This window comes from Ursus americanus, chromosome 17 (genome assembly GCF_024610735.1).
Source record: "Ursus americanus isolate L20-20 chromosome 17, mUrsAme1.1.p, whole genome shotgun sequence".
NCBI classification, from domain to species: domain Eukaryota; kingdom Metazoa; phylum Chordata; class Mammalia; order Carnivora; family Ursidae; genus Ursus; species Ursus americanus.
The window spans coordinates 47,252,143-47,274,428 of record NC_142143.1 but is presented as its reverse complement, the minus strand read 5'-3'; the positions used below and the strand labels follow the sequence as shown (position 1 = coordinate 47,274,428).

The 22,286-nt window shown below is 44.2% G+C and overlaps 1 long non-coding RNA gene across 1 annotated transcript in view; it reads right to left on the bottom strand.

Annotated features, from left to right (window-relative positions):
* Window positions 1-733: 733 nt before the first annotated feature.
* LOC148108680 (uncharacterized) overlaps window positions 734-22,286 on the bottom strand; it is a 30,160-nt gene continuing 8,607 nt past the window's right edge. The window contains exon 3 of the long non-coding RNA XR_015727235.1: window positions 734-837. This is a non-coding gene — a long non-coding RNA (uncharacterized LOC148108680). The remainder of the gene's footprint in view (window positions 838-22,286) is intronic.

Here is a 22,286-nt window from a genome sequence, read left to right as displayed (position 1 = left end):
AGCCGGGGAGAGGCAGAGGGAGAGTGAGGATCTCAAGCAGGCTCGCCGCTGAGCATGGAGCCCGACTCGGGGCTCAATCCCAGCACCCTGAGATCATGACCTGAGCTGAAATCAAGAGTCAGATGCTCAGCTGACTGAGCCACCCAGGCGCCCCTAATTTTTTTTTAAATAAAAATATAATATGTTAAAAATATATTTTAAAGCAACGTGTTTTGTTTGAGGAGTAAACAGTTTTTAAAATGTAGATTGAAATTTAAAGTTGTGACATGAAAATAGATGAAAGTTTTTTTTCAAAATCTGATGTTTGCATTCTTAACATCTGAGCCATAAAAGTAACTGGTAAACTTTTAAAAGAATTTATTTTCTCACCTTAATTATTTGACAGGACAGAAAGTGTTAGGCTGTAATTTTAAGGCAAATTTCTGCAAATAGCGTATTTCAGTATACAAGGCCTCTATTCCCATTAAATTTAAAGCCAAATTGGGTGTAAAAGTTGCTGCATGTTTTAACATTGATCTTTTAAAAAAAGCACTAAAAACATCTTGATGCGGTATATAACATTTTGATCAGATGCATGTAACCTCTAAATCTGATGACAAAAACCATGTGATGAATTCCCTGAATTAATATAGTATAATTCAAAGCGATGGCTCCACGTCGATTTTAATTTCCATGTTTTTTTTCTTGAACCATTGGTCCATTATGGGTAAAAGATAAGTGACAAAAAATAAACACACCGTAAAACTGTACAGAGGTTGAATCCACCTTGGTGGCTGGGCTAGTCTCCCTATTGTCTGCTGGCAAAACAGTTTGAGTGACTGAGCTCGCATAGCTGATCTGAAAAAAACAGACAAATGAAAACGTACTTAACTCACATTTAGAGGTTTTCAACTGTTTTTTTAAAGGTTAAAAAAAATCAATGAATTATTTTGTTGATTGCTTTTTTAGAAGTTTTATGAGCCCCAGGTTGAAAGTTTCCGTTCTGACAAGGGGGTGATTGTTGGCAGTCTGGGTTGGGGGGAGCCTGGGAGATACTGGACGAGGAAGAGGTTGGAAGTACTGATGGCATCGATGTGACATGTGCATGTCACCAACGTGACAGGTGTGCATGTGTCCCTGGGGGTGTGGTTCCAAGTCTGGGGAATAAAAAGACTTATAACAGTATAGCAAGTATTTCTGAAACATTATTTTTACCTGAAGGAAAAATAGCGAATTCTTTATTAAAACAAATACAAATACAAACAGGGGCGTCTGGGTGGCTCAGTCGCTTTAGCACCTGGCTCTTGATCTCAGTCAGGGTCGTGAGATCGAGCCCTGCGTCAGGCTTTGCTCTGTGGGGAGTCTGCTTGAGATTCTCCCTTGCCCTCTGCCCCTCCCCCTCAACTTGCACATGCACATTCTCTCTTTCAGAAAACGACAACAAAAACCCCAAATACAAATATACCGGGGAATAGAAAGCAATGTTTCTATAGAATTTCAAGGGAAAATGTATCATCCCAGATCTCCTAGAGGTTCCTATTCAGTTCAGAGCCCGTTTAGTCGAAAAGGGAGACTCTGAGGAAAGGATTTTGGAGGAGGAATAAATCTGGGTCCAAATTGCCTCCACTTTATTTACTAGCCAAATTACCTGACCCAAGTAGACCTCAGATTCCTCATTTGTGAATGGGGATTACCTAATTTTTCTCCAGGAAATCCTTCCCACTCCACTCCAACCCAGTTTTAGGTTTAAAGGGTAGAGTCTATAAGGCCAGGGGTGGGCTAGGAAGTTTCTCACTTGACTATGAGATGACAACAGCGGCAGATAGAGCTCCGGGCTCAGAACGAGGAGACCTTGTCCGTAGGGGTAAGAGGGGAGAGGGAAGTGCATCGAAATGGAGGGACCCAGAGCACTGCTCCAGAACCAGAAACACATAAAACGCAAAGCTAGAGCACAGACTGTAAATATGAGGGGTTGGGCACCACGGCCTAGAACCAGCTCATCCTGCAGGTCTCTGGGAAGCCCTAGGTGATGGGGTGGACCGTGCCTGAAACAGAGGATGCAAGATGGTGGCCAGAGCCAGCCCATGTACTTGTTTCGTTCAGTCCACAGAGTTGTGTGTGTTTTTTTTTTTTAATTGAATCACTTGGCTATATTCAAAAATTTAAAGTATTGGCATGAAAATCAGATTTTGCCGTAGTCGCTGCCATTCCCCCTGTCTCCTCACTACTGAGAAGTCACCAGTTTTAGTTGTGTGTCTACGATTGCACCTTGCTCGTTTCATTTATTTTACCCTCCTTCCCTGTCTGGCCTCAAAGGCATTTAATTTGACCCTTAGTTTAAAAGGACAGGAAAAGAATGGACAGAACAAATACTCTCTTAGGTTTGCTGTGGAGATTTTTTTTAGATGATACACAACATGCCTGGGCAGAGCGTGGCAGGTGTGAGGTGTTCAATAAACATGGGGTCCACCCCCATCTCCTTCCTGGTCATCATTTTGCCTCAGGTGTATTTTGGGGGCTGTCAGAAAGTCAGAGGCCTGCACGGGAGAAGAGAGATTCCTGTCTTTAAGCGTATACCCCTTGGCATTTACAGGAGAGACAGGCAATGTCATTGTGTCTGGCTGTCACGACGAGCTGCCAAATTCACAACGATTAAATCCTTGTTGGTGGCAGGTCCGGGTCCTAATGACTGGGGATAGGACACCCAGTGGAGTGTGTTTATGCCAGATAAGCTGTGCAAGCAAAACTGCATTTAGTCCCGCAGTCACCTTGAGGTTGTCCCCCTTCGGAGCGAATAGAAGGACGAATGTTAAGCAGAAGCTCCGACCGTCCTGGCTCACGATGCACTTGGCGGTTCTGTCATTGGATCTTGTACTTGAACCAGAGACATGAAGAAAAGATCACCCTGGGCTCTGTGTTTACTATCAAACACGAAATGAGACTGTAATTGGATCTGTCAGAGGAGTCCCTTTTAAGAAAGAAATAATGTACCGTCCCACTCCCCCACCGATGGCCCTCCAGGGACAAAGGAGCTTAGGGAGAGTCTCAACAGCCGTGCGGTACGTTGCCTTTCAGTCTGAAATGCAGCGAAGAGGAGTTTATAACGTTAAGAAGAAAAAGGGACCATCCATAGTCTGGGGATATTTTTATACCTCTAGATTTTTCTCTCCCCCTCCCAATACTAAAAGACTCGACCGTAATAAAATTATATCTGTCAGCAGGGTCCATTTCATGCCTCAATTTACAAAGTCTGTAAAAGTTTCCTCTTCCTAATGAGATTCTGCTTACTTGCTTCTTTCTATTTCTAGATAATTCCTACCTACTTTAAGGAGAAAATGCAAGACTTTCTTTTGCATACCATTTTGTTTTTGTTTTTTGGCAATACCTAAAAACACGGTAAAACTAGTGATTAAACTTTTAACAGAATTTGGCCCCGTAATGCCTGGTGCTGCTCTCACATATTTGCATTACGCTGGTTCTCCAGCTGTGCTGTGCAGAAGGGGCACGTGGAAGCAGCAGCCTGCAGAGAAGTGTTTCACAAGCAATGGTCTGGGACCGGAGAGAAAAGCCCTGAATTAGAGCATTTGCCCATTTTCATGGTGTAAATTCTTTCACCATGGCAAATTTCAGTCTGCCAAGCTGGCATCAACTGGCTCCCAAACTCCTAAAATTCCTGACCTTTCAACACTCTGCTATTCAAATTTGCTACCAACAGCCCCAGTACGCCACAGCCCGGAGGGCTGGAGAAAACTGATACTTCTGGGCTCCATCTCCAAAGATTCGGATTCAGTAAGTCTGGGGTGGGGCTGGCAAATTCTTCCAAGTGCAAGCGGAATTCTTCCACTCCATCTACCAAGTGGAAGGGGATGCATAGAGTAGCCTTTCCTAAGTAGGTTTTGTGGAGCCCTAGTTTGGAAAATGATAATCAATGTTTCGGGGGAGGGGGGGCGGGTGGTTCAGTCAGTTGAGCGTCTGCCTTCAGCTCAGCTCATGATCCCAGGGTCCTGGGATCGAGCCCCAGGTTGCGTCGGGCTCCCTGCTCAGCAGACAGTCTGCTTCTCCCTCTCCCTGCCTCCCACTCATGCTCTCTCATCATTTTTCTCCCTCTCAAATAAATAAATAAATAAATAAAAGATTAAAAAAAATGTTTCAGAGGGGCAAGAAATAGACTTCTGCGGTTCAGTGTGGAGAAATGCTAAAGGCAAGCCAAGTTCAAGAGGTTTTCTCCAGGGAAGGCGGTGCGATGCTTTCACCTGCTCGTCTGCAAGGTGGTACATCGACAAGAAGGTACTGCGTTCAGTACTGCAGACAGTATTTGATCCTGGAACCCTTTTCCCAGGCACACTGTTTTGGGGAATAATATTAGTATATACACTTCCATTTATGGAACAGTGTGAGATCTCTGAGTCATGGGATTTTGTAAACAATTTTGTTTTCACGATATTTGGCATGAGGTTGTATTGCAGACTCTTCAGAAGAAAATTGAAACTCAGTGAGCAGCAAAAGGTAAGTCCTTTGTCTAAATATAACCTTTGCCACCTCTTTCAATACCAAATCGAGGCAAGGGTTCTTGATGCTTGTGGCCGAGAGGAATTTGAATTATTCAGTTCCCAAATTTTAGAGCAAGAAGAGGCCTTAGAGATTACAGCCAGAGAACTTCAGAGCTAGATGAGATTGGAGAGGTCACCTGGTCAAAACCTCTTTTTTTAACATAGGAGGAAGTAAAAGCCCAGGGGGATTAGGTACCTTTCCCAGTGCTGGGGCTACAAGGCTGTCTGACGCCATCCACTGCTCTTTTATATTGAAATCTCTTCTCTTTCCTGGAAAAAGTTCGAGATTCCAGCCGCCTCTGATGCCTGTTGGAGGGAACAGTTAGGGGGCTCAACGTCCGAATGTCCTACCCCGAGCTGTTTTGGAATAATCCTCTGAAATTAAACCGGATATCTGCATCCTTTGAAATCCTGATTAGTGAGGGGTGTTTGATTCTGATAACCCATGAGGGAGGAAATTATGCTCCAAGGTCCAGCAGCTGCCAGAAGTCAAGCTGTCCGAGTCACACCAGCTTACGAGGTCTCTTTCTCTCCATTTTATCAGCAAAACAGCTGGGAACAAAGGCGCGGAGGGGAGAGCTGTATGAGGAAACACGACACCGCAGAAAGCGCTCCTGTGTCCAGCTCTGTCCCTGGAAGGGCAAGAATATTCCCTTTTTTTCTTTTTTTAAGCATATTTTCTGATGTTAATTATAGTGACATAAATATCAAACAAAACACCTGTGATGTGTAACCGTAGAAAGTTCCAGATCTGAGCTACCCGAGACAGAATGTTCTCTTGTACTCATTAAAGCAACACTGTCTGCTTTGCATTTTAAATTCATCATACCATTGGAGCACGATGGAAGGGTGTGGCCGAGTTCATGGAATAGAATAATTATTCTCACATCTCCCTCTCAATACCCCCCGCCACTCTCCCATCCTCGTAGATAGACTGTAGGTGACTCGGGAAGTACAAAAATTGGTATTGAGGTGATACAGTTAAAATCAATAAGGCTCACTCTTTCCCCTTATTAATGAGACACATTTATTATCAGCTATGTGCCAGGCGCTGTGCTAGGCTGGGACATCGAGCGGCAACAGGTGCCTGCTCTCGTGAAGCTAGGTGTCTGTGTGGGAGACAGTGTAAAAAAGAAAATCTATGTAAAATTGCCACTTGTGATAAATGCTTCGAAAGGAAGGTAGTTGGTACCACGAATATGTGTATAACACGGCAATGCGACCTAGACCGGTGCTTCTCGAACCCTGTGTGCTGGAGGATCAGTTTTCCTTTCTAATCTGTCATGGACCGAAACTAGCGGCACTTGGTGTCATAAGACCAATGGCACTTGGACTGGTGGGTTTCTTTTTTTTTTTTTTTAAGGTTTTATTTATTTATTTGTCAGAGAGCGAGAACGCACACAAGCAGGGGAAACAGCAGGCAGAGGGAGAAGCAGGCTCCCCACTGAGCAGGGAGCCCGATGCAGGACTTGATCCCAGGACCCTGAGATCATGACCTGAGCTGAAGGCAGACGCTTTACCGACTGAGCCATCCAGGCGTCCTGGCACTTGGACTGGTCTTTACCCTTTTCAACAAGATTAGTCTACTCATCAGGTGCTTGGATACCATTGTAATATTAAAATACTAGAAAGGTTTCTAAATGCTTATTTCTCAATTTTTGCATTTATCTCGTTGCAGATAGCTTGTGGACTGGCACTGATCTGTGTGGATTGACTTTAAATAGCCCTGACCTAGATGATCAAATCAAGGAAGGCTTCCTGGAGGAAATGATTTTTACATAGTGATCTGAAGAATGAATAGGCAAAACAGAGATGGGAAGGAGAATCCAGGTGTGAGAACACAGGAGAAGACCCATACTGTTGGAGCAGGAGAATGAGCGGGGGGATCAATCGAGATGAGTTAGCTGGAAAATGCCGTGCCAGGCCTGTGTGATCTTCCTGCTTTCTTCCCGACGAGGGGCAGCTCTGGGAAGATTTTAAACAGTGTACTGCCATGTGGGCAGCACATTAGGGGGATAAAAGTGGAAGTAGGGAAACCCATGAATAGACTATTCAGTGGTCCAGGGAGCTGGAGCCAGGGTGGGGGCTGTGGACGCATGAGCTGTGGGATGCTGAGAAGGAAAGTAGGATTTGGTGGTGGAGTGGATAGGTGGTTGTAGGAGGGGGAAGATGGCAGATGGCTCTTCTGGAAGCTCACTAATCATCCAAGTCTTCACTCTAAGGCAGACAAGAAATACTGCTTCTTTTCTGTTCAGGACCTAAGGAGCCTCTTTATTCCTATGGCAGTTTCCTGGCAGGGAATGGAAGCCCAGTTCCCACGTGCAGAGGCCCTATGTCAATATTTTTAGATGTGCTTCACAACCGCCATTCTTTCTCCTTTTGACTTCCATTTATGGAACTCATTGAGTTCTTCCTTTGTGTATAAATTCTCCATTGTACGTTCCCTCAGTTTCCCCTTGGAACATTAGTTCTAGAAAATATTAATGAGTACTGGATGAAAAAGGAATCACATCAAAGAATACATTTGGGAAAACGTGCAAGGCAGAACTTTTTTTTTTTTAAATGCAGGACTTCTCAGAGCATTTAATATGCTAATGTACATCTTCAGTTTCCAAGAGGAGAAATAGAAAACATAGCATTTCCAACTGCGGTGTTCCAAATAGAGTGTTTCCTTATTTAGTGATGGGGTCCGTTGCTCCAGGGGCATCTATTAGGCTAGTGTCCTTTGGAATATTCTTTGAGAAATAATGCTTCACAGTCACTAGAAAAGTCTCATCCTCAGCACTGGAAGATCAGTTCTGCTTCACCTGTTTTGAGGCAAGAGGAGTTTTTTGTTTTGTTTTGTGTCACAATCTAGATCCATTTCATAAGGTGCTTTTACTGAAATGCTGAGTCTTTGGAACGGGGAATGGCCCCTTCCCTGTGCCTGAGTCAGCTTGTAGTTCCACCTCCATGGCGAGAACTGCTATGCCAAGTCTCAGTATCCAGCAGGGGTGGCATCCGACCTGTCTGTCGGGGGCTATATGTCCCACCCAGGCTGTAAGTCTGGACGGGAGAACACTGAGTGTTGCCCTGATGGACTGTGCTGACATTTGTGAAATAGCCGTAAATTTCCCATCGAAGCCGAGTGGAGAGCGGCAGAAGTTACAAACGATGGCTATGTCTGCTGAGGCTGCCCTTCTCCCCATCCTTCCTTGCTCCTGGCGTCTGAAGGCAACCAGGGAGAAGAGCAAAGAAACGCCTTTAAAAAAAACCCTGGTAAATGAGTTTCGTGCCCCTCTAACACCTGCATTTGTAAGCAGGTGATCTGGATCAGGGCCTCTCAGACTTGAAGGTGCAAGAACTCGCCTGGGGATCGTATTAAAGATGCAGGTTCGGCTGCAGTCGGTCTTCGTGGGGTCAGAGACTCCATGTTTCTAACAAGCTCCCAGGTGAGGCCAGAGCCGCAGTGAGCAGAGCGCACGTTGAGGAGCAATGATATATATTTCATTGCTTCTCAAACCTTAGTGTGCCTGAAAATCCCCTGGCTTATTTTCTACAGATGCCTGTGTCTGGGCTTCCCTTCTGGAGAGGCTAATTTTGTAGATCTGGATTTTTATCTCGTCTCTTTGCCCTCATACACTTCAGTGTGCATTTCTTGAAAATAAGATTATCGTCTTCATGATCCCAGTACAACGATCAAAACCAGCAAACTAATATATAATAGTGTTATTGAATCTACAGATATTAGTCACATCTGATTGTCCCAATAATTTTGTTTATTATGACAACGTTACTGCCTCCTTCCCCACCCTACCCCCCCCACCCCCCCAAAGGAGAAAGTTTTGGCCCAGGCCAAGGGGGCCAGGTGTTAACCATTACTGAATTAGCTGAGGCCTAAGACAATAGGAAATAAGAGGATATGGTCGGAATGGTGGCTCTCCGGGGTGACTGCCATGCCTGAGGCATCTTAATGAGAATATCTTCCAGCCACAGTGGCAGGCTAAGTTCCTTACAGTCACTCACACACCCTCTCACCCCTGTCCCAGCTCCACACCAGCTACAGAGTCCTGGAGGTGTGAGAGCTCCCAGGTGTGTGGCTTCCTGTCGCCGCTCGCGTCCTCCCCCGATCACAGCTACCGAGCTCGGCTGCAGCACACAGCCATGGTCAGTGATGACGCCCACGAGGAAATCCATCATCCAGTCACACAAACGTCTGAAAGCTGCGTATAAAGGCCAGGTGATCTTGTCAGTATTTAAGCTTGTGAAATGTGAGACGCGCTATTGCTTTTTTAACTACCTGGCTGGTGCTGGTTGGTGCCAGGGACCACACCCAGAGCACGAGGGCTGTTGAGTGTCCGCAGCTGGTGAGAAGCAGCTACCATCCTGGTATTCGGGGTCCCCTAGGAAGGGAAACGAGAGCCGAGGTCCACTGAAGATAGCTTTCACTACATGTGACTGGAAGCAACGACCGTCCTTCAGAAAGGCATTTTCTCCCATCCTGTTTTGGGGAAGTTGGAGGCTCCGAAGCCGGACCTCTTTGCTGACTGGCGTCTGGGCCATCCAAGCCCTCGTTGGCAGAAATGAGGACCTCGGGCAATCCGAGGACCTCGGGCAATCCCAGCACATAAGCCAGGTGCAGGACCTGCCTCCCAGGGCTGCCCGGCTGCAGGCCCACAGCTCTCACCTGAAACCCTGGTGGCCACATGCGTTTCAGAATCCAGACGTTCGCGGCGTTTAGAAAAGCAACACGGACCATCTACCATGTATGATGAAATACACCAGCAGAATCGGGGGCCATACCTCATAACCAAATACATCCATATTTTTGCAGCAAAACTGTGGCTATCCACGGTCCAGTGCAATACATAACGATGAAATTGATTTTCCCACGCGTTCCGGTGAGGGCGTAGAGCCACGTGATTGAGGTCAGCTTGGATTTTACTTCCAAGGAACTTGAGAAAGAGCTTTCACATTTTTGTCTTTCTGTCTTCTGGAATTGCAGAGAAGGCCTTATGGACCAGCTCAAGCATCTGTTTCTGTAGATGTTGGTCTGTAGTGCTCCATTAACACAATTTTCTTTTTTAAAACCAGTGGCAATTATGGAAATTAGGAAAACCAAACGAAAGCTGGAGAGCATGCTAAAATATGGAACACTGGCTTTTCTGTCCATTAGAATAACATCAGGTGGGATGCTTTGTCAGGAATCATGTTGGGTGCTTTGCACTGATTAGATCATTTATTCCACTTAAGACTTTTCTGCGGATGATACTATTGTGACCCCTTTTTTATGGATGAGAAAACTGAGGACCAGAGAGGTTAAGTAACTTGCCCAATGTCACCTGGCTCATAAATAATAGAGCTGGGAGTAGAACCCATGTCTGTCTGACTTAGGTCTGTAGTCGTGATGCCGCTGTACCCATGACAAGTTGGAGGGCAGGGCCTTTTGTTTATCCTGATTGTGTGTGCAGTGGAAATACAATCAGCTACCCCGAGAAACAAGCAGATTACTTCCGCGCTCCCACTTCAATTTTTAACATTTCGGTCAATTCATTGATCCAAAGCCTGCTATCCCCATTACATATTATTTCCACATTAAAATAATGTGTGTTGAGCTTATGGAAGTGATTCACTGTGTTATTTTTTAAAAGATTAATTTATTTATTTTTGAGAGAGAGAGAGAAAGAAAAAGAGCGCAAATGGGGGGAGAGGGGAAGAGAAAGAGGAAGAGAATCCCAAGCAGATTCCCCACCCAGCATAGAGCCTGACACGGGGCTCGATCCCAGAACCCTGTGATCATGACCTGAGCTGAAATCAAGAGTCTGATGCTTACTCGACAGTAGGTGCCTCTACTGTGTTATTTATACTTATCAAGAGTAGATGTGGATTAAAAATTTTCTTTAAAAATTGAAAAAGTAGCTGTTGCCCAAGTATAAACTAACTTCAAAATAAGTTCAATTTAAATGAGAGGTTTCTTGCCGAGCGCCCGTTTTGTGCCTTGCAGTTTGCTTATACTGGAGTTACAGAAATGAGTGAAGCTCTTGCCCTAAAGTCACTCATCATGGGAGGGAAGACAGACAAGCAGACAAGTAATTACACAACTGTGTGGAAAGAGCCACCCCAGGGATGTGAAGCCAGGAGCTTAGAGGGGAAGAGCCATAGATGGTCCCCACGTGGGCAGGACATACGCCGCACACAGCCATTCCCTCTGTTCCACTAAAAAGTAGTCACAACACACGTTCTTAACGCATGTGTGTTTGTGGCAAAACCCAGCCTGGATTGTGAAATGAGGATAATTATTAGCAGAATTTAAATTTTGGGTTATGTGATTGAGCACTGGGTGTTACACGCAACTAATGTATCATTGAACGTTATATCAAAAACTAATGATGTACTGTATGTTGGGTAATTGAATTTAATAAAAAAATAATTTTGGGTTATGTTTACATTTCCAAAATGCCCAGCTTAATCAAATTCCCTCTCCCAACCTTATATCTGTGATGTTAGCTTCTCTTCTCTCTCTCACGCACTCCCTACAAGCCCCGTGGATGCTCCAGACACACTTTCACCCTGGGGCTTTTGTACTTGCTGTACTTTGCTGGAATAATCTTCTCTACGAGGCTGGCTCCCTTGCCTCCTTCAGGTTCTACCCCAGGGCAGCTTACCCTGATCACTTTCTTTCTTTTTTTTTTTTTTTAAAGATTTTATTTATTTATTCTACAGAGATAGAGACAGCGAGAGAGGGAACACAAGCAGGGGAGTGGGAGAGGAAGAAGCAGGCTCATAGCGGAGGAGCCTGATGTGGGGCTCGATCCCATAACGCCGGGATCACGCCCTGAGCCGAAGGCAGACGCTTAACCGCTGTGCCACCCAGGCGCCCCTACCCTGATCACTTTCATCACCTGCCATTCTGGTGCTTCTTCCTTGCTTTTTTTTTTTTTTTTTGGCACTGCACTCATCACAATGGGAGTGCATTCTGTACGTTAGTTATGTGCTCGTTTACTAGTCATGTTTATGCAACCATAACTAATAGCTCCCCAAGGGCAAGAGTTTGGTTTAATTCACTGCTGCCTTCCTGGTTTGGGGACAGCATCTGGCAGTGACAAGCGCACACTCCATATTTGCAGAATGAGCGAATATATTTCTATGGTCGGCCTGGCTGTGGCTATTTAACTTGGTGTTAGCCAAGAGCTTATTAGAGTTGTTGTCCTCTGATAATAAGAAAGAAGGCCCAAAGAATGCAAGCATTGTATAATCCTTTAGCATCTTCCTCTAGGAAAGCTCCTCCATCAATAACGTCATGGAGGACATTGTCTCCATGCCCAGCGTTTGTTGATACTGAAAAACAATGAACTTCACAGCAAAATAAGATTCAGGACCATGTAAATTGGGAATCCAAAGTATGGATGACATGTATTTCCGGGAGCTAGCTCATAACCCATGGAAATGTCTTAACAGGTAGAATTACTTTGGGGAATACACCTCAACCCAGGGCATGACCCTCTCTGCCTTATAGGGTAGGAATGTCAGTCTTGTTAAGGTCCTTGAGTTCATGAGGCTTGGGGAGGCTAACTCACACTACCAAATTCAGAAGGGGTTAAAAAATATGCCAGAACGTGAGATGTAAAGTTCAGAATGAGAAATGGATCTGTCACATGGACTAGAACTCTCACCCATGTGACTTAAGCAGCGTCTTCTCTCCCTGTTGGCAGATGGACACAGGAGCTCCAATGACCTTCAGAAGCCTTGTTGGTCAGGATGGGTTCTGATGATGTGAGATGGTCCGTAGTGAGATGGCCCAATCCCTCAGTGGGGATTACTCTGCCACAGAACCAGGGCCTGGGAACCTCTTTCTCTGCTATATTACCACAACATGCCTCTGTCACTCTCTCCAGCTTTCCTTGGATGACCAACGGCCAGAGGAACATTGTTTTTCTTTTATTGCATCAATCCCTCCCACCAACACAGAGCCAAGCCCTGCCCTGTGCTGTGAGCTGCTTTATTTTGTTAAGGTAACTGCATATCTCTAACACCTCTGTTGATTTGATCATTGAACTCTGAGAGCAACTTTCTTTTTAATTTCTTAGAGAGCACTTCCCCTTTGGCTTCCAAATACCCTCTATGATTCCTAATTAACATTAGGATCATCATTGTCACCTTTGCTTCCCCCATATCTTAATACCCAAAAATGCTTCTGGAAAACAAACGACTTCTTCTATCAGGATCATATGTGTGGCAGCAGAAGGCGGTTTCTACCACGTGTCCACACTCAGGCAAACTGGTTACTTAAAGCCGTGTCCTTTCTGTGTGATGATTTCTGGGCACCAACTTGATGCCAGGGCGCTGACTGTCTTGAACTTTATTAAAGAGACATCTAGTGGGGCTGAAGTAGAAATTTGTCACTCTGAATTCTGTGTCAGGAGGACTGGAAGATTCAGTGCCAAGAGGGACCTCTAGTGTTCTGCAAAAAGTCCAACTCAATCATGCTGAAGATTCTTTAGATGTCATTCCTAGTTTCCAGGTGTCAAACAAGAGTGTATTTTTATTCACAGTTTGCTGTTCTATGAAATACAGAGGCAAAGCCTATTCAGGATTTCTAGCTAGGTATTTTTAAGTGGATGGATTTAAATAACTCCTCTGTACAGGAAATGTCTTCCATGGAGCTCTAGGATACACCGTCTCCACCAGCCTGTAATGACACCGGATCTAATTTACTGAGCATTTCCTGCGTTTCTGCGCGGGCGCTGCCTCAGCACTATTGGGCATTCTGCTTTTAAGCATGAACGGCACTATTATTTTTCTCCTTGATTTTCAGATGAAGAATCTGAGACACATAGAGGTTAAGCAACCAAGTTAAGGTAACAGTTAAGTGGCAGGGCCCGAGCCTGATCTCATATCTGAGCCTGTGTTCTTTCTTTTTTTTTTAAATCAAAATATTTTTTCTTAAATAGCTTTATTGAGATTTAATCCACATATCATATAAGTCACCCATTTAAAGTGTACAATTCAGTGACTTACTCTATTTATGGAGTTGTGCAACCAACACTATCATCTCTTCTAGAACGTTTTTATCACCCCCAAAAAGGAACCCTGAGCCCCTTAGCAATCACTCTCTGAGGCGATCAGGTTTTTTTAAAAACCACTTTGTTGAAGTATGACTGATATAAAAACAAAAAACTGTTCATATTTAGTGCGTATCAGTGGATGAGTTTAAGGATAAGTGCACACACGTGAAACCGTCACCACCGTGAAGGCCACGACCGTCATTCATCACCTCCCCAACTTTCTTCCTGCCCCCACTGTCACTATCATCATTATTACGACTGTGGCAGAAACCCTTCACATAAGATGTACCCACTTAGTGAATTTTAAGCATATGATACAGCATTGTTGGCTACAGACTGGTACTATGCTGTATAGCTGATATCCAGAATTTATTCATCATGCAAAACAAAAAATTTATATCCTTGACCATCACCTCTTCATTTCCCGCTCCCCGCAGCCCCTCTGCTTCTATGATTTGGACCATTTTATTATTTCAAATATAAGTGAGATCATCACAGTATTTGTCTTCCTGTTTCTGGTCAAAGCTTGAATTCTTAACCATTACACTTGCACATGCATCTGATGTAGGCTAAAAGGTCACCTTTCTCCCACTCTCTCTCCCCTTCCTTCCTTCCTTCCTTCCTTCCTTCCTTCCTTCCTTCCTTCCTTCCTTCCTTCTCTTCCTTCCTTCCTTCCTTCTTTCCTTCCTTCCTTCCTTCTTCTCCTCCTGCCCTCCCTCCCTCCCCCCACTTCTTTCACTCTTTCCAGACTTCTCTTTATTCTTTTAAGCTGGCAAATGTATCCATTTTCCATCAAAAGCTTGGTGACATTTGCAATGGGAGTGGATTTGTTTTTTTTCAGGGTTGTGCTTATAATGGCGTTTTTGACAGCCCATGGGAATTGTCATGTTTTGTCTTGACACTGCTAAATACTCTCCCGCATGAAATCAAAGCAGATCTTTCACGTGTCACTGCTGGGTAATGGCTTTTCTTGGGTGGCGTCCAATCCAGAGAACCGATGCTATTTTATTCCCCTGATGAAAACTGTTATTTGGCTCTTTCCAGTTCTTAAATTATCCTGTCTTAGCATCTCCATCTCAGCTGAAGAGGTAAATCTGTTTTAAAGAACAGCTACTTTTTTTGCTGAAACTGAGGCATCAAGGTTGAGCAAGTATTTGTTAGAAGTTGAGCTAAAAGCTTTTTAGCTCATTACAGTGCCTGGAATCGCATGGCTTTTCCAACTACAAATAGATTTGTCTTGTTTTTTTTGCTTTGCTTTGTTTTGCACTGGACCTGGGAGGAAATTTTTCAGGGAACAATATATGACTTGGTCATATGTAGAGAGGTTGCAGACAGGGTTGTTGAGGAGACACTCCACACAGACCTTGCCGTTGGTGTGTAAGCAACTCTTCTGTCTGCCCAGCATCTTTCTGTTGGGAAATTCCCCTCCCACAGATGTTTGGTGGTCTGTCACTCACACAGAGATTTTCCTGAGGGTTGGGCATCTGAGCCAGACTGGACAAGCCCACCCCATCTCTCCGATACGGTAATGTGTCTTGAGGTGGACATATAACTCAAGCAGAGCCATTCAAAGTCACATTAGGGGCTAACAGACAGGAGTTCCCTCCTTCTGAAGACTGCAAGAGCAAAGAGCCATTTAAGTCTGTACCTACTGAAATAATCTGGGCTAGCAAGGAGAGAAAACTTGCTTACGGAGGATTGAAGCAGAGTTTAAAGGCAGAGATGGAGCAATTGCATCTTAATGACATAATCTGATGTCCTGGATCCAGCTATACCTGAACTCAAACCTATTCCTCCTCATCTTTTCAATTATAAGAACGAATAAATGGACATTTGGGGCAAACTAATTTGAGTTGGATATTTGTCATTTGAAACTGACAGTGTCTTGACTGATACAACAGCACATGCAGAAATTTCTGGTCAAACAAGCAGGAAGTGAACAAGTAGGATTCATTTACCCTCCATATTGGTACTCTTCCAGGGAGGATTTCACGAAGGCCAGTAAAGTGTTTTCTGGTATCAACTATGAATGAATGAAGACTTTGCTTTGTTCCTGCTTTTCTGCCATGCATCTGGAGTAACTGAAAGTTTTACTTCCTCTTCCGATTTTTCTCCATCCACTTTGTGTAAGCCATGTCTGTATAACTGACACAGTAGTTCTGATCACAGTTTTTGATAAAAGTAAATATTAGCGATGTCTAATTCTTCACAATTGAGTTGCATGACACTGGCTATCAAACTATTGGGTACTATGAACATCTTTTTCTTTTCCGTGTGAAAGATTTTGCTTACCAAAACATCATACTAAACAATTATGAATTTGTTTCACATATAGAATAAATCCGTATATAAAAAGCAACGAATCAGAACAGGTTGTCATTTGCTAAAAGAAGCACTTCTACACCAAAGTAATGTAATTCCTGCTGTAACAGCAATTTGAGTATAATGTTATAGTTTAGAATTTTTACAATATTGCCGATATTGTCAATATGTCATAAATACCACATGTGAAAAATGTGAAAATATATACACATATACCTTTACCTTTGGAGACTCCTAATTGAGCACATCTGACTTATTCAGTGTTGGCACTGTGTTAGGTGTTAGGAGGATGCGTGGCATGGACCCTGCCCTCATGGAATTCATAGTTCAGTTTCATTCCTCCCTCTACAGAAAGTTTATTGACTGCTTATCCAGCAGAATTCCTTGAGATACAAAGCTGAAGGAAACATGGCCTCTGCTCCCACGGAATTTATAGCTTGATTGACAAGAAATGCAACTAAGACAAATCTCAGGCCACTAAATGCTGTAACAGATTAATGTGTATCTGACACGTTAGATTAACTAGGATTCCATGAGAACATTGCCATAGGCTCTGGCCAACCTGCTGTTTTTTGTTCCTTCAGCTCCCGTGACAGAACTGACGCTACGCTCCCCACCTGCCGTGGATCACCACCGCGCAGCCGCAGCACGTGGCCATGCGCCATGGACCAGCGCAGAATGTAGCAGGACTGTGATGGTGTGCGGGAGGAGCCAGGATGTTAATGCGGGAGGCATGGTTTGTTACGGGCTGGTTTGCCAAGCCACTTAAGTTAATGATGTTGGACTTTGGGGATGATGCGGTCAGGGTTTTACAGGGCTTGGTAGGGCCCCACTTGAGACTCTCCATAGCCTTATGGGATGGCACCACAACACCGCCAGTCTGAGTGGGTTTCCATGAGTCATGGGCATCACTGAGAATCCATGTCCATCGGATCACTCCCTGTTCTGATTTTCCCAATGCGGCCTTGGTGAGAATACACTCCTTGCAGATATCACAGTCACTTCCGATTTCTGCAGGATGTATGTGTGAGGGGCTTAGTTCACCAAGCCACCTATCCAGTCATCTTCAGGATTCTTTCAAGCACAAGAGGGACCCCACTTCACACTGGGCAGGGTTATGGAAGGCTTCCTGGAGGAGGTGATGGTTACGCTGACTTTAGAAGTACCTTTAGAAAGGCAGAGGGAGAAGAATGGATAGTCCCAGTAGGGTAAGCCTCAGGCCCAGGAGTGTGAAACAGCAATGGGTTTTTTTGAGCAAGGGGGTTAGACAGCCAAAAAAGTTTGGAGAATTAGACACAAGGTGGTATCTTAGTGTATGTGGAGAGATGCTGAAGGATTGACATCAGGGGAGTAAAGTCAGAGCTGTGTTTAGGTTACTCTGACATTGGGGTGGAAGGATGGTGTGTGTGTGTGTGTGTGTGTGTGTGTGTGTGTGTGTGTGTGTGTGTGTGGAGTGACCTGGGAACGAGTAGTGAAACCATTAGAAGGCCAGAGATAACAGCAGTCTCGTGCGCAGAGGAGAGCCAACAGTGCCTGATCCAAGGGACTAACAATGAGGATGAAGAAGAGATTTAGAGGCCAAATCAGAGAGTGGACCTGGAGCTCAGAGTCCTGAGAGGTCTGGGAAGGACAGCAAAAGCAGCCTTTCCAGAAGTGCTCTGTGGAATCAGCCACTCTGGATGGTGTTAGAGGAAAATTACTCAGATACTTGCTAGAGACCAAGATGGAAGACTTTCTCAAACTGCAATGGGAGTTTCCCAGTAGGGGAGGGAGATGGAGTTCGATTCCAAATATCAACAAGGAAAAGTAGAAATGTACAGCCACGGAGCTGAGCAGGGGTCAGAGAGAAAACATCAAAGCTAGGGCGGTCTGGCTACACTGACGTGATGGGACTCCGACAAAGGCAGGCCAGTGTGATCCGACATTGGGGCTGGGGGTGAGGAATTTGATCAGACCTCAAGGGTCATCAGGTACCAAGGGTGAGGGATTTTTGCTGAACTGATATAGCAGGTGTCTTCCTAATACTGGTCTAAGGGAGCTAAGGACAGAGGGAGGACTTAGAGAAGGCTGCCCCCAGTTGGGTCAAAGGAGAGAGCCTTGTCAATGGCAGTAAATACAAATGAATAGGAGAGATCCCCCGGGGCCCGCACAGTTCCCAGGACTGTAGCACTTCACCTGCTGGTCGCTTCGGCCCCATGGCAGCTTTACCTCACCTCTCACCTGGGACCTAATACAGCTGATACCAGAGGCCGGGGAGGACTCCAGAGAGGTCCGTCAGTTCTCACTTAGCTGCTCACCGTTGGCCTTTGGAAGAGCAGTGTGGGAGAGAGCAGGAAGTAAGGGCAGATGACAAGTATAAAGGCCCCTGGAAGGACTTGAGGATGAAAATGGCCAGGTGCATTTTGAAAAGCAATTCTGCACGAGACCATGGTGGAACGATTGGACACACAGTTACTGTCAGAACTTTCTATAGCAATTGCCATCCTGGATGTAGAAATCTTAAGAGAACAAATACCTTCTTTCAGCCATGTGAGATCTGTAGCTAGGTACCTCTCAGATCTAAGTGCCTCTCGGACCTTTAAAATACACTGACTTTCAGAGGCCATCACTTCCAGAGTAGAAAGGTGGCCATGAGGAAGAACGCGACTTCCCCTTAAAATCAAGTCTTTGTCAAAGTCATGCAGACTTCCAAGCCCACAGATTCATTCCTTCTTTCCATTGCCACCCCAAAAGCTCATAGGAAAGTTTTCTCTGTACATAAAGAAATCATGCTCTAGCAGCTGTATCCTGAGTAATCACTTTTGAGATAGAACTATTTTTCTAGCTGGAAAGGCTATATTTGAATTTCACCAGCTGCTTTCCTAATGATTATTAGAATATTCTGGTAATGGCACCAGCTGCAGGAAAAGCAGTGGTGCTACCTAATCTTTCTTTAATAAGGGAGATTTTTGCATCCGGCGAGATGATACTTACTTAATCCAGATATCGTCTCTCTGGGTGTTCCCCAATTCCGCCAGGCTTATGGATCACCCCAACCACTGGTATTCAAATAAAAATGGCTTGAGGCCCCATCGCACACACGTAAAGGGAAATGTAGCATACATTTCTACCTGCTGTCTGGGCAGATTCTCTGGGCTGGGGTGTGGTGGGGGTGATTCTTCTAGGCTTTCTGCATCTACTAAATTCTCAATCTTACTTCTGTCTTGACTCATGTGGTTTTTCTTTTCTCAATCTCAAACACAGTTGCTTTTTCCCTTGATACCATTTGTGGATAGCCCGTTTTTACAAAGAGTTTGAGACAATGGGGATTGTATTGCCTCAGAGCATGGCAAATTCTTTAAAACTAAATATGAGATATTTCTATTGATTTCTAGATTGAGGTATTCCCATCTCTTTCCACCCGTGTGAGAGTTTCTCTTGAGCCCTCTTCTCCTGGACCCTTCAGATTTCATTGTCCTGGACCCTCTCCCTCCTGCCTTGTGTCTCTACCTACCTATTTCTTCTATCATCTTATTCTGTCCCCACCATCACAGTCTGCCCTTGGAAACTTATTTTGCTTACATTATTAGGCAGAGAAATATATTTTTCCTTGGCTTAATGGTCTTCCTTTGAAAAATACTTCAAGAGCCTCCTTTTCCACAACCAAATGGCTCTCCAAGACATTTTGCAAAGTGAAAGATGCTTTCTCCTTAAGAGAAATTTCATCAACAGCCTTAAAAATAAAATTTTATTATTTCCTTGCTATATCAAAATATATCATACCCAGATTTTAGTAACTAGCTTATCAGCATTACTTTTATAGTATTGCCAAAATAAAGCTATAATTTGAAAATCACTGAGTAAGGAGCCATAAGACTCAGTATGGCTGGACTTTATGTTCCTGTTTTTTTTCCATCTTCTTTGGTCATTTCTACATATTGTATCCTCAGGCTGAGATCCTTTCCCATAAGCAGGCCTGTCATCCTCTTATTTAGATTTTTTTCTTTTCTTCTTTCTTTCTTTTTTTTTCTCTTCTTTCTTTCTTTCTTTCTTTCTTTCTTTCTTTCTTTCTTTCTTTCTTCCCTCCTTTCTTTCTTTCTTTCTTTCTTTCTTTCTTTCTTTCTTTCTTTCTTTCTTTCTTTCCTTCTTTCTTTCTCTTCTTTTTTCTGTAAGATAAGCCTTTATTTCCCAGGACACTGTTAGCTGGTGGTGGATATTAAAATTAAAATAATAGACCTGAGGTTCCATCTGATATGTGCAAAAAAGAATTGGAAAGAGGTAAAGTGCTTGCTTTTTTGCTTATCATTTTTGTTACAGCTGGAAATTCACACATGGAACCAAAATCCAGGAACACAGTCCGAGACAAAGTTGTTTCTGGGTTTGCATCGTAAAGGTTCTTTCTTGGTCTTAATGTTGCACCTTGAGACTTAAAAGCTCTTCCTTCAGGGGCGCCTGGGTGGCTCAGTCGTTAAGCGTCTGCCTTCAGCTCAGGGCGTGATCCCAGGGTCCTGGGATCGAGCCCCGCATCGGGCTCCTCCGCTATGAGCCTGCTTCTTCCTCTCCCACTCCCCCTGCTTGTGTTCCCTCTCTTGCTGGCTCTCTCTCTCTGTCGAATAAATAAATAAAATCTTTAAAAAAAATAAAAATAAAAAAAATAAAAGCTCTTCCTTCAGATCTTATTTGAGAAATGGGAGTTGGTCAGTCTCCACAGCTTTAATGTTGACAGCGATTCCATAAGTGATTTGAAAGTGGTTTGCATTTTCTACTTGATCGTGTAATCCTGCCTCACATCGCATCTTCAAGAGACGTTTTTTTTTTTTTTTTTTCTTGTTTGCATAGTTTGCTAAGAAGTTCCCAGGTCAGCTTTGGCACATCTTATCATCATGGAGGCCTCCCACTAGGGATACTTCTAGTCTTCCAAAATGAGCATGATCTGAAAATGATTTTATGGGGTTGATGAACCAGACAAGTCCGCTCATCACGATGCATCAACTGCCACATCAGCTTCAGGATCACCATGTGACTTCACATAGAGACATCATCAGACAGGAGTGGTACCTCCAGGGGTGCACCCTGGACCAAGCCATCGGTGGACTGCCCTAGCCTGACTCTCTGGCCCGCAACTGTGGGGCCATAACTGTGGTACACATCTCCTTAGCATCGCATTTCTTATCCAGATGTCTCCTGGTTTTACCAGCTTGAGTCATATAAATATGGTAAAATCTCCAGGATTCCTCCATCTGCATAAGTACAAACTCAGCACCCTTGAATTTGTTCTTAGTCATCTCTGCAAGTTTCCCATGAGGGTTTTACAAGTGCCACAGAGCAGTCATTTAGTGGCCTCCCATGCTCATTCTCTTTTATTCTCTTATTCCAGCCTCCATCATCATTGATATGGCAGCCATTTTATCATAATAAAGATAGTAAACATAGCAGCCAGTTCTGTGTGCTGGGAATTATCCCATAACCATATGCATAATCAGTCATTTAATCCTTAAAGCCATACTATGAGGTAGGTCCTGTTGTCCCCATGTTACGGATGAGGAAACTGAAGTTCACACAAGTGTCAGCAAGGAAATGGCAGAACCCAGAGTCCCTGCCTTCAATCACTTTGGTCTTTGCCAGTTGTAGTCATTTAGGTGTTGACTTTAAACTCTGTGGATGAGAGCACAAGCCTTGACATGAGTCAGATCTCAGTCTGAATCCCAGCTCAGCCACTTACTTGTTGTGTCATCTTTGCAAGTTACGTAACTTCTTTGGTCTACTTTCATCATGAGAGGACTGTGGATATTAAGTAAAATAGTGCATTGTAACAACATGAAGTGGAATCCTTGGTGCGTTGTAAGTACGCAATGAATGTTAGCTTTGAATATAATAGCATTAACTCCCCTTTATGCTAATATTCTTTTTATAGATGAGCAAACTGAGACTTGGGGAAGTGGAAAACTCGCCCAAGGTTAAACAGCCTTAGAGAGGCCATCAAGGCTTGAGACTCAGGTCTGGGACATAGAACTCTGTGTTCTTTCCACCCATACTGTATCTAGCTCCCTGGCATCGCTGCCTATCAGCTCCACGGGTGCGAAAGACCATGCGGAATGTGGTATGTGGGATGCGGTTTTGATCAAGAAGTGGTCTCTGCCCTCATCTTACCTACAATTACCTGTGATAAGAGCCACGTGTGAGAAGTTCCAAATGAATGGAACAAATGACGTGTGACTAGAGTGCTGAGCAGGGTGGGACCACGTGACTGTGAGCTCAGTCATTTCTGGGTAGTCTCAAACTTTTGGCTGAGTGCCTGACTCTTCATTTCACCTCTTGGTGTGGAACTCTTGTTTTTCTTTAAACCCAAGAGTCCAGCTCCACGTGTAACATAATATCATGTAAATGAGGGTAATCTTGGAAGGCAGGCTGC